A 12947-nucleotide genomic window follows, 5' to 3' on the forward strand; every position below is an offset into this window, starting at 1 on the left:
GGAGGAGGAGGAGGAGGTAGGGAGGGCGATGACTCATATCCTTTAGTGAGTTCGGAGCATCCCCATTACATAACATCCACGGCACACTATATTTCCCTTAATCTACTGTATAGGGAAATAAAACAGATAAAGACAAAGGTTATTTATTGACGATTATATTATTATTATTATTATTATTATTATTATTATCATTATTATTATTATTATTAATACAGAACATACACCCCTATTCATAAGCATCAAGCCCACAGGGTTCCACTGACTCGAAATTCAGCTTCCAAAGAATCTAGTGTTTATCTTCATCATCTGAAGTTCAAGTCAATTTGGAAACTACCCCTTTCCCCTTAAAATGGCCGATGTATCATTACTATAAAACTATAAGCATAACCATAAAAAAATATTACTAATGTAACAATGAGAAAAACAACACAGATCACCTGTAGCCCCATGTGCAAGATATCAAGGAATAATACCCATGTATCTGATTCCATTCCTCTTAAAAAAAAAATAAATAAATAAAAAAAAGCACTACCAACTGTCAACAAATAAATATAAACCTTTGTTTTTTGCGTGCCATAACAAATAGCATCGAAAACACAAGCGTCAATCTTTTAACCCAAAAGAATGAAAGGAAAAATGACCCTCCATTAAGAATAGATTGACTCTCGATATGCATTCATCGCCCTATTCTTGAGTTCTCACGTCTGCTACTGTAACTGTTTGATTTCTCTTGATTTGCTCTCCGAGATTTATTTAGTCTCATCTTCTTTATATCCACTTCTTTGCCTGTCGCTCCATCACTCTTTGCACTGTTTTCGTTCCTTTTTTATATCCTTCACTCTATGTTCATTACTATCATTTCCCTCCTTAATGGCCTTTCTATATTTTCGCTCCCTTGATCACTAGCGTTAATTCCTGCATCCAGCCTTACTCTACTTCCCCTTATTTCCGTCCACTCTCTCTCTCTCTCTCTCTCTCTCTCTCTCTCTCTCTCTCTCTCTCTCTCTCTCTCTCTCTCATCATCGGGAAGATCTTCTTACTGCTTGATTTATGTTCTTAGCCGGATGAAGAATTACAACATATTTCCCCTTCTAATAAACGAAATTAATGACTCAAATGGGGATCTCTCTCTCTCTCTTTATCTCGTAAGGCAGAGGACGTCGAGACAGGTAACTTAAGTTCCTATATCTTGCCCCGGCCCAAATGAAGCCATAAATACTGAGAGAAAAACGAAAAGTAGCTTGAACCTCAAAGGAAGCGACGAAAGCTTCAAAGAGAGAGAAAAAAAAACGGAAGCAGGAAGTGAATTCCGAAGGCTGGAACTCACTCATTTCATTTATGATCGTCTGATGTTAAAAGCCTCACACCTGATCCAGCTGTTTTTTTTTTTATGGGGTTGCAAGCCTCATGCCAGAGGTCACAGAAACTTGTCTCAAAGACATCTGCTGTGCCATTGCCTGGCATTCACTAGTGGTTGGTACCCCATTCAAGTACTGACCAAAACTAGCAGTTTATCATCGGTTTCTGCATACCCATGCAAGTGGTCACAGGAACCTGCCTAAAAGATGTCTAATTCCCACTTGTGTTATTGCCTGGTGCTTACAAGCAGCCGGTACCCCATTCAAGTACTGACCACACCTAACAGTTTATTATAAATGTCTGGATACGCATCTGAATTCCCCATGGCAAGTAATTCCCTAACCCGAAGCTGAATTAAATTGAACTGATCCGAGAAACATCGGTGTTGCAAACGCACCCCAGAAAATCAATAAAACGAAAACACACAAAACAGAACTAGGCACCAGGAAAGACCCTACGTAATGGAAACCACCCAGAGGGAGGAAAAAAAATAAAAGGAACTTCATCAATACCATTTATCGAAGACAAGAGAGAGGAAATAAGCTGTCAGATTCAGCCTCGGTCACAGGGCGGTAATGGCCTCTACAGAAGGTACGAGAAGCCGTATATATGTTTTTTCTCGTTTATATGAGTCTTTCAAGCCATCGAATCACGCGACGCACGTGTCCTGACCATTCCGCCCAACGCCTATGGACTTTGATTCCACCTAATCCCGAACCAGGCTAGGAAAATAGGACATACGCAAGCACAACCAAGCACAACGTTCCAGCCCTTTCATATCCTACACTATCCTACATTACACGAAGGAATAAAATCAATGTCTGATGAAAACCTGTTGTTTTTATAAATCACATAATTACGATCTTAGCTTAATATCTTTTTTTTTATCTTCTTTAACTCACAAATTAACCAACCTTTTGGCGTTAGCTGACATCACGAAACCAAAGATCAACGACGCAAAACATCAGAAAATAAACAGATAAATAAATAAATAAATAAGGAGATGGAAAATCCTTGCTCTTCTCGACGATAAACTACATACGACTGCTCAAGTATATATCAGCGAAAATCTACATATATAAACCCAATCTAAAAGTCTAAATCATTTAAATGACACCTCTAAATAGGTGCCAAAGCTTAAAATAAACGCGTGATACCATCAATTAAACTCGAAAAGATTTTAGATATATAATTACAGAATTTATTGATATTTTAAAGTAAGCTAACGACAAAAAATCAGTAGAAACAAAATCTTACTTTCCAGAGACCAACTCCGAAGCAAGAGAGAGAGAGAGAGAGAGAGAGAGCTACCATTAATTGGCTAAGGACGCAGGGCCACCACTAATATAGTTACACTCAATAAAACACGAGGAACAACAGAGCCCTCAGGATAGGTGTATTTAAACGCATTTGAAGGTCCCCGAGAGAGAGAGAGAGAGAGAGAGAGAGAGAGAGAGAGAGAGAGAGAGAGAGAATATTTCTTTTTTCTGTCTATAGGGACATGGTGGCTGCTGGCTCCATTTCATTCCTAATTGCTGCCTCCCAGGGAGGAGGAGGAGGAGGAGGAGGAGGAGGAGGAGGAGGAGGAGGAGGGAGAGTCAGACGTAATTCAGTACGGAATTTAATTGCGCTGCTCCAAAAAGGGGCACATTTCGCCAAAATAGCCCTACAATATGAAAAGCCTTTTTTTTTTTCTTTTTTTTTTTCAGTAGGCCTTATTAAAAGCCCAGTTTCGTTAGGCCTATCTCCGAGAAGGCTTTGGCATAAAAGGATTAAGCCTATTCCCTTACCTAAGCAAATCTATATATATATAACCTGGGGGAATCCAAAATGGATTACTCAACCTAAGTCCACACACTCTTACTTACCAATTTTAGCACGGAAATGCTCACACTTTTCTTTTATTTTTTAAGGTAACTCGATTTATAACGTCACAGCCAAATGCTTTTTAGCTCTCTCTCTCTCTCTCTCTCTCTCTCTCTCTCTCTCTCTCTCTCTGCGGGACCTTCAAATGCGTTTAAATGCCTGGCATTGCAAAAAACCGTAGAAAAATATAACTACATTTCTATCGGTTATATATATAAATACACACACACACACACACACACACACACACATATATATATATATATATATATATATGTGTGTGTGTGTGTGTGTTTATATAATATTATGTATAATGTTGCTAAAAATATGTAAACCTACATAATGTAAGATCAAAACATATATTTGATAACACCGATAATACAGAGAGAGAGAGAGAGAGAGAGAGAGAGAGAGAGAGAGGGGGCGAGAGAGAGAGACCCTACTTACAGACTACCTTACATCTTGTTCGGGTTGCCCAGGTCCCTCAGTGTGAGGCACCTCTAATGTCTACCAGAGAGTTGCTAGTACATCTTCCGGTATATTTTGCATCTTCCAATCTTGGATGGTCTGGGATGCAGTTTAGATATTTGTCGAGCTTATTCTTAAACACATCTACGCTCACTCCTGATATATTCCTCAGATGAGCTGGCAACGCATTGAATAGACGCTGCATTATCGATGCTGGTGCGTAGTGGATTAATGTCCTGTGTGCTTTCCTTATTTTTCCTGGTATATTTTTGGGCACTATTAATCTACCTCTGCTTGCTCTTTCTGATATTTTTAGTTCCATGATATTTTCTGCTATTCCTTCTATCTGTTTCCATGCACCTGAATTATCATGTAGCGTTCTCTTCTCCTTTCCAGACTATATAATTTTAAGAATTGTAGTCTCCTTTCCCAGTAGTCTAGGTCCCTTAACTCTTCTATTCTAGCTGTAAAGGACCTTTGTACACTCTCTATTTGTGCAATATCCTTTTGATAGTGTGGGTACCATATCATATTGCAATATTCAAGTGGACTACGAACATATGTTTTATAAAGCATAATCATGTGTTCAGCTTTTCTTGTTTTGAAGTGCCCGTAACAACATTCCCATTTTTTGCTTTACATTTTGCCAACAGAGTTGCTATTTGATCATTGCATAACATGTTCTCATTCATCACACCAAGGTCTTTAACTGCTTCCTTATTGTGATGGTCTCATTATTAGGTCCCTTATATGCATATAGCTTTCTTCTCTGTCTCCATAATTAATTGATTCAAATTTATCAGAGTTAAATACCATCCTATTTACCTCTGCCCAATCATATACTTTGTTAAGGTCTCTTTGTAGAGCGTTCCTATCTTCATCACAAGTAATTTCTCTACTTATTCTTGTGTCATCTGCGAAACTACTCACTACCGAATCCTTAACATTATTGTCTATGGTCTTCAATCATAATAACAAACAGTATTGCAGCTAACACCGTACCTTGCGGCAACACCGGATATACCTTGGCTTCATCCGATTTCTCGTCGTTTGCAATAACTATCTGTTTTCTGTTGTGTAAAAAATTCTTTTAACATCTTCCTACTTTATCCACGATATTGTGTTTTCTAATTTTCTTCGCTAATATATTATGGTCTACTTTATCAAAAGCTTTTGCAAAGTCTAAATAAACCACATCTGTTTCATTTCCGCTTTTCATATTTTTGAATATGTTTTCACGGTGGACTAACAGTTGGGTTTGTGTACTTTTTCCGGGTACGAAACCATGTTGTCCTCCTTTATTAAACAAATTATTTTTTATTAAATGTTTCATAATATTTTTCTTCATACCCTTTCATACATTCATTATATGTGATGTTAGACTCACAGGCCTATATAATTACTTGCCTCTAGTCTTGATCCACTTTTGAAAGTAGGGGTAATATACGCTAATTTGTGCTCATCATATATCTTGCCTGTATCTACACTTTGTCTTAATAATATTGCAAGTGGCTTTGCGATAGAATGAACTACTTTCTTTCTTTAACAAAATAGCAGGAATTCCATCAGGCCCTGCAGCAGCTCCATTTTTAATTTTCATTAATAGCCTGCACAATATCAGCTTCATTAATATCTATGTCAGCTAAATATTCACTATTTTCATCCCTTACTTCTATATCATTATCTTCATTATCTATTCTAGGGTGAATTCTCTTATATCGTTCTGCCAGTATGTGCAAATTTCCTTTTTTTCATTCGTTAATCTCCCTTCAATTCTCAGAGGGCCTATTCTATTCTTCTTTTATTCATCTTCTTCGCATATGAGTATAATAGTTTGGGGTTTTGCTGATTGATATTTAATAGGGGTTTTTTCTTCCAAGTCCCGTTTGTTTTTCATTTTCTTTTGATTGTATAATCTTTTTTCTGCATTTTCTATCTTACTTTTTCAGTTCTATAACTTTCATGCATGCATTTTTTCTTTTGCAAGACCTTTTTTCCACTTTTCTTTTGATTTTCTGGAACAAGATTCTTCTGTCTCTTGGTATGCATGAATGATGTTTACTTTTTCTTCTTCGGTATATATTTTTTTCCACTATTTCCTCCAGTATTTTATATAATATCTCCGTATTTACCCTTATGTCATCACTTACGAAATGTTATCCCAATCTTTGTTTTTAATTCTTCATTAATTTCTGACCATTTTTATATTTTACTGTAGAAGTTGTATTTTCCATATCCTTCCCACTTTTTCATTTCTTGCTTATCTCTATTTTCACTTGCTTTGAATGAACTGTTAATTCTATGACATTATGGTCTGAAATACTCGCATTATAAACTATTATTTCTTTAACATAATTTCATCTCGTTCACAAATACTAGGTCTAAAGTACCTTTTCCTTTCTTGTTGGCAGGTGATTTATTTGTTGAATGTTGTATTCTAGTAGCATATCTAATAGCTTTTCAAATTGCCTTATCTTATCTTCTGCACTACTATTACTCTCTATTGTATAAGTACAACCACAATCTCCTATTCGTTCTTTCCATTCTACGAAAGGAAAGTTGAAGTCACCAGATAGGAGAATAGTCCAGTCCTTGTGATTTTCTACATATATCATCCAATTTTTCAATTATTAAGTCAAACTCTTTAGTATTAGGAGGTCTATATATTACTATGTTCATCAATTTTTCAGATTCAAATTCTACCGCTATTAGTTCACATTCTGAGTTACTATATTTCTCATATATTTTTCCTTGTTTTTTGTCTTTCCCATATATTGCGGTCCCCTTCCCCCTTGATTCCTATTTTTTCTATCTGATCGATAAGTTTGGAACCCTTTTATTTGATCATCATTCCCAGTCTCTTGGGAATACCAGGTTTTCACTTATATTCATTATATCTATTCTTTTCATTTTGGGTTAGTTCTTCTAAGTACTCTATTTTTCTTTTTGAGTTACTCGTAACTAAACCTGCGCATTCATCACTATGATGGTTTGCGTGTTTTCTCCTTCATTTAATACTGATAGTAATAAGGATTTTCCCATGTCTCTTTCCCTGTTCTGGTATGTTGTTCTTTTTTTTTTTTTTTCATTTCCAGAATTCTGACATTAAAAAAATCCAACCTTTTCCATAATATTTGATCTTCCTTCATCATAATTATTCATTTTGTGTCTGAATCTGCAATTTTCTTTCTCCGTTTCTGCAATATCCTCTTGCATAATAAATACAGTTATTATCTCTTGAGTAGAATTCGGAGCTGATGCTTTGAAATTCTTTGCTGACACCTCTGCATACTCATTGGTGTTTGCTTTTCTCTTTTACCTGATATTCTTGATTTTCTCTCTTTATTTGTTTCTTTCTTATTTTGGATTTTTATTACTTGGTTGGTTATTTATTTGATTATGATTCCAATGGCTACAGGGTGCATATATTTGCATTTTTTGTCGAACTTACATCCTTTTCCTTTCTTTTAGGTTTTTCTTTTTATATTTTGGATGCAGATCTCTGCAATCATCCCCATATCCAATAAATAAGTATGCACATTTACCATATATTTCATAGTTTTTGACATATCTTAGGATGTTTGTAGTAACATCTTTCTCCAAATCTGCAATTCACTCTTTCAAAAGGTTGCAGATTTTGTCTTTCTTGGCTATTTTTTCCTCTTTCCCGTCATTGTATAGATCTGGGTTAGAGCCTCTTCGGGATTGCTTTTCTGTTGTCATATCGTAATTATTTCTTCGTAGGTATGCTGCTTATTTTTGCTCCTATGTAGTATCAATGAGTATCTCTGCCCATCCATACTTTTATCTTGTTCCGCTTGTTTTCCTTATTTTTTCTGTCATTCATTTTTGTTTACTTCTCTTCCGTTTTCCCCTTTTCTTATTTTTCTTTTTCTCTTCTTTTTCTTCCTCTTCCTCTCTTCTTTCATTCCTCAACTAATATTTGTACATCAATCTTGATTTAATAACATTGTCTATCCATTGATAGACATGTTGAACAAAAAAAAATTCTTGTATCTTTTCTCCAAATCTTGTATTAACTCAGCACACTGTGGATGGGTCGGAATGTTGCATGCAGCACATTTTTGATTAGGTTTTGTGGATGGACTATGCTATACCAAACCTTACCACAGTTTGCATGCTCTTCTTTTTTTCCTAATGCATCAATTAGTATCACAAGATTCACCTTATTCATTTTTCTTGTCGGAATATGTTGGTTTATGTATATTTTCTTTTTTATGAGTCTCTGACACTTGGATTTATTTGGAACTTCTTCAATTATTTTCAAGATGTTTCATTAGATTTTGTTCCAGTTTGAAGGATTATATCCTTCTTAATATATCTATGAATGCTTTTGTATCTTTTGGTTAGGACTGTTGCTGATTCATAGATGAGAAATGCAGTTCCCTTCCTGCTACTCATCGTATTGCGAATCTGCTAAAAACACGCCAAATTACGCCACCTTTCCGCAGTTGGAACTTACTGCCATCTTGTTCTGATTTATAGTATTACACTGATAAACTAATTAGAAGACGCTTATCCTACTATTTTCACCACTAATCTTATCACCGATAGTTCACGAACACTTCTAGATATCCAAATCTAGTCGTATGTTAAACTTGTGATATCTGTTGATTATTGTGACTTCACGCGGGTACGTCTCACCAAGCAAGATGGCTACTACGAGAGAGAGAGAGAGAGAATCTATTCTAAAAGCAAAACAGTTCAGGTCACGAGACATACCTTCAAAAAAAAAAAAAAGAAAGAAAGAACTAATAATAGCTCTAAATGGAATCCCACCATCCCCTTTCTACGGAATATCAGGGCCCCATAGTCATATACTAGGGCTTCCGAGGTGCGTCACGTCACGTGACCTTCACTTCCTTCATTTCAGTCATACAAGGTCAAGGAATGTCCTCCTTTTTCTTCCTTTCTTCTTCTTGTTCCTTTTCCCCTATTCTTCTTGTTCATCCTCTTCTTCTTCTCTTCTTCTTCTTCTTCTTCTTCTTCTTTCTCTTCCACTACGCTTTCTTCATATCCCTTTTTTTTCTTCGTCTTCTCGTTCGTATTCTTCTTTTTCTCTCTCTTCGTCTTGTTCTTCTTCCTTTTCTTTTTCTCTTTTTTCTCTCTACCACTCCCTTACTCCATTTCTTTTCTTTTCCTCCTCCCCTTTCTTCTTCCTCCCCCCTTCTCATTGTTCTTCTTCGTCATCTCCCCCTTCTTCATTCTTCTTCTTCTTCTTCTTTTTCTTCTCGTCCCCATTCTTCTTTTTCGTCTTCTTCTTCTCTTTCTCCTCCTCCTCCTTGATCATCATCATCATCATCATCATCATCATCAACATCTTCTTCTTCTCGTCCCCATTCATCCTCCTCATCTCTTTCTCCTTCTCTTCCTTCTTCCTCTCCTCCCTTTCTTCTTCTTCTTCTTCTTCGTAAGCCAGTTAACAATGCACTTTCGCCCTCTTCATAGCTAACTACGGCGGCATTCTATGGCCACGGCAGCATTCTGTGGTTTTCCTCTGCTTACGCCAACGGAAAGGTAATCCCCGAAGTAATCCCGGAGTAATCCCGAGGTAACCCCATAGTGCAACTTCAAGTGCGTCTGTCTGGGCCGATCCAAGATGGTGTCGCGCCCTTAGCGACCTCACGACGGCAATTTGGTTGTTTGGTTGACATTCCTTGGGTTGCGGTGGTGGAGACTAGGTCAAGGTAGGTCTTCAAAAGGTATTGATTATGCGGTGTATTTCTTCTATGGTTGATTGATTGATTATGTCTATTAAAACTGGCGTCACAACATCTAGGTTCTTCTATGGTGGGAACGGTATTGATTATTCGGTGTATTTCTTCTATGCTTGATTGATTGATTGTCTATCAAAACTGGCGTCACAACATCTAGGTTCTTCTATGGTGGTAACGGTATAAAATATTCGGTGTATTTCTTCGATGGTTGATTGATTGATTATGTCTATTAAAACTGGCGTCACAACATCTAGGTTTTTCTATGGTGGAAACGGTATTAAATATTCGGTGTATTTCTTAAGTGCCTTTCAAATTTATTGCACTGGTTTGAATATGCAATTTAGGCCAAAGGCGAAACACTGGGATCTATGAGGTCAAACAGGAGGAAAACCTCAAAGCAGCTGCACTATGAATCCATTATTAGAAGGGCGGGTGGAAAGTTAGATGGAAGAAAGAGAATATGAAAGGAGGTACAGTAAAAGGAACGAAAGGGGTCGCAGCCAGGGGCCGAAGGCACGCTGTAAAGAACCTTCAGTAATGCCTACAGTGCGCCACACTTGAACCAATGACAACACGAAAACTCGACTGACAAATTTTCATACGAGATGATGTGCCTTTCCAACATTTAATAATAATAATAATAATAAAATAATAATAATAATAATAATAATAATAATAATAATAATAATAATAATAATAATAATAATCCTGGATAAGTCAGGATCTCATTTAGAGACAATAATGAGTAAGTAAATAGATAAGTAAATACATACATAAATGATTAAAAAGTTTGATACTCAGGTATACTCTTAATAACACCAAGATGGGATTTAGATTTTTTTTTTGTTTTTCGGGGGGGGTGGTTGGGGGGGAAGAGGGGAATTAGAATGCTGTTATCGGTTACTATCTAACACGCAAAAATCCAGTTATGACACTTCTTTAAAAGAAATATATATATATATATATATATATATATATATATATAATATATATAGTATATAATATATTTATAAATATACAATAATTATATATATATATAATTTATTTTTTTTTTTATATATATATATTATAATATATATATATATATATATATATAAATTTTAAATGGCATATGTAGCTAATGACAACAAATAAAGAACTGCCAAAGGCGATGCGATGAAACATTAATCTAAATACAAACCACCATAACCATAATCCCACACTAAACAGCAACCCGTGCAAGACCACGTTTGAATTAACAGCAACACGGGAGTAACTTGTCCCTGTAGACTAAAAATTAGTTAACCAAACACACACACACACAAAAAAAAAACCTGGAGGATCTACATCCGCATTCCAAAGGTCCTGCTATAAAAAACCGATCTCTCTCCTCTCTCTCTCTCTCTCTCTCTCTCCTCTCTCTCTCTCTCTCTCTTACGTCGAAACATATTTTATTTTTATTTGATACTCGCTAACAAATCATAGTTCTTAATCCAATTAATTCGGAAGGATTCAATTTCTATCCGCAGGGGAGGAAAAGGAAAAAAAAAATGAGGTTATAAAATTCAAATTAAATAACAGTATTCAATACACAAATACATCGCTAAAAACAAGACCTTTGAAGGATTTATATAGTGATGTATGTATGTATATGTATATAATAATAAAATATATATATATATATATATATATATTATATTATATTATAGATAATATATATATATGTATGTATATGTATGTATATATAATTATAATAAATATATATAATTATATTATATTATTATATATATATATATATATATCATATATTATATATATATATGTATGTATATGTATGTATATATAATTATAATATATAAATATATATATATATATATATATATATATTTTATATATAAAATATATACTATATATATATATATAATTATATATACATGTGTCTGCAGATGTGCACAGAATACTATGTTGGTATACATGAATCCCTTTACTGTTGTGAAACGCAAAATAAACACAATACCAATACAACCGACGCTTGCATACGCATCGCGCATAAACAAAACTTTTTTTTAAAAACTGTACCTCGTTACCATTAAAACGAGCATGAAATGCGAGGTAGGGCCGAGAGGCAGGTAAAGTGGGCCCCAGTCAAGAGTTAATAAACGTTTACTGGCAATGGACGTCATGGGGGGGGGGGGGGGGGGTTACCTTGCCGAAATATATCCTTTATTCTCTGGCCGTTTTTGCTATGGGGAATGGGAGAGAAAGGTTGTGCTTATATTTTCTGTTATTTTTGTTTTCGACTGTTTATGAAGTTCTGATTTCAAGCTCATAATTGAAGCGTTCACAATATTAAGGGTCTCCAGGGGCTGATCAGAAAAAAAAAATCGTGAGAAAAACGCGTTTGTAAATTGGCATTTTCAAACAAGCATACCACCACCCTTGTTAGATAATGGGATTTTCGACCACTTTGCAGTCTACATATGCAAATTTATGCTTTTCCATGGGTAAAGTAGGATATTTCTAGGGGAGAGAGAGAGAGAGAGAGAGAGAGAGAGAGAGAGAGAGAGAGAGAGAGAGAGAGAGAGAGAAAAGACTTGGAGCTCTGGGGACCCTTAATATAGTGAACGCCTCAAATGCGAAACGCAAAAATAGGAAATGAGACTTGAATTGAATTAAGAACAAATAGGAAATGAGATTTGAATGGAATTAAGAACAATGTCCAAGCACTGGGACCTATGTGGTCATTCAGCGATGAAACGGAAACTGACAATAAAAAGTTCGAAAGGTGTAACACGAAGAAAACCCCAAGGTAGTTGCACTATGAATCAATTGTCAGGAGAGGGTGGAAAGTAAAATGGAAGATATGAAAGGAGGTACAGTATAAGGAACGTCAATAACGACTACGAAGAAACTTTTTTTTTGTTTACCTGAATCACTAAAATGCCTCCATATTTAAAATCCAGTTACATCTCGCAACATCCTGAAGAATAAGGCCACTTTACCATCTTTCCCATAATTACTGACGAAGCACTATCTCTTCTTCATATCGGTCCTCCAGACACAACCATTCACTTGGGAAACGTTTATGCTTCACATAAAGAGTAATTACTTGACAACAAAACCACGAAATTGTACTCCGACATAAGAGGATGTTTACTGCACAATTTTATTTTTCTTCTCAAATATTTTCTTGTTAATATATATATATATATACATATAGATATATAACAAATATATATATATATATATATACACACAAAACGTAAGACTTATGATTTATTATGGTGCCTCACTATGAAATATTTGTAAAGTTTTTTTACATATATTTTGGACAGCGAAGACCCATGATTTATTACCGATACCTCAATTTTCCCACTGACAGTATTATTTCCAATTGTTTCAAGGCAACGTTCGATTCCAAAAAGTGTGGGACTCGGTTATATATTTTGTCTTCTAAAAACCCTTTCTGAAAAAATGTCCTTTCTTGAAGTTATCTGGGTGTCAGTTGCCGAGTTGCCAGATTCGAAAGCAGAGTTG

Source organism: Macrobrachium nipponense, chromosome 32 (assembly GCF_015104395.2).
Source record: "Macrobrachium nipponense isolate FS-2020 chromosome 32, ASM1510439v2, whole genome shotgun sequence".
In the NCBI taxonomy this organism is placed as follows: Eukaryota; Metazoa; Arthropoda; class Malacostraca; order Decapoda; family Palaemonidae; genus Macrobrachium; species Macrobrachium nipponense.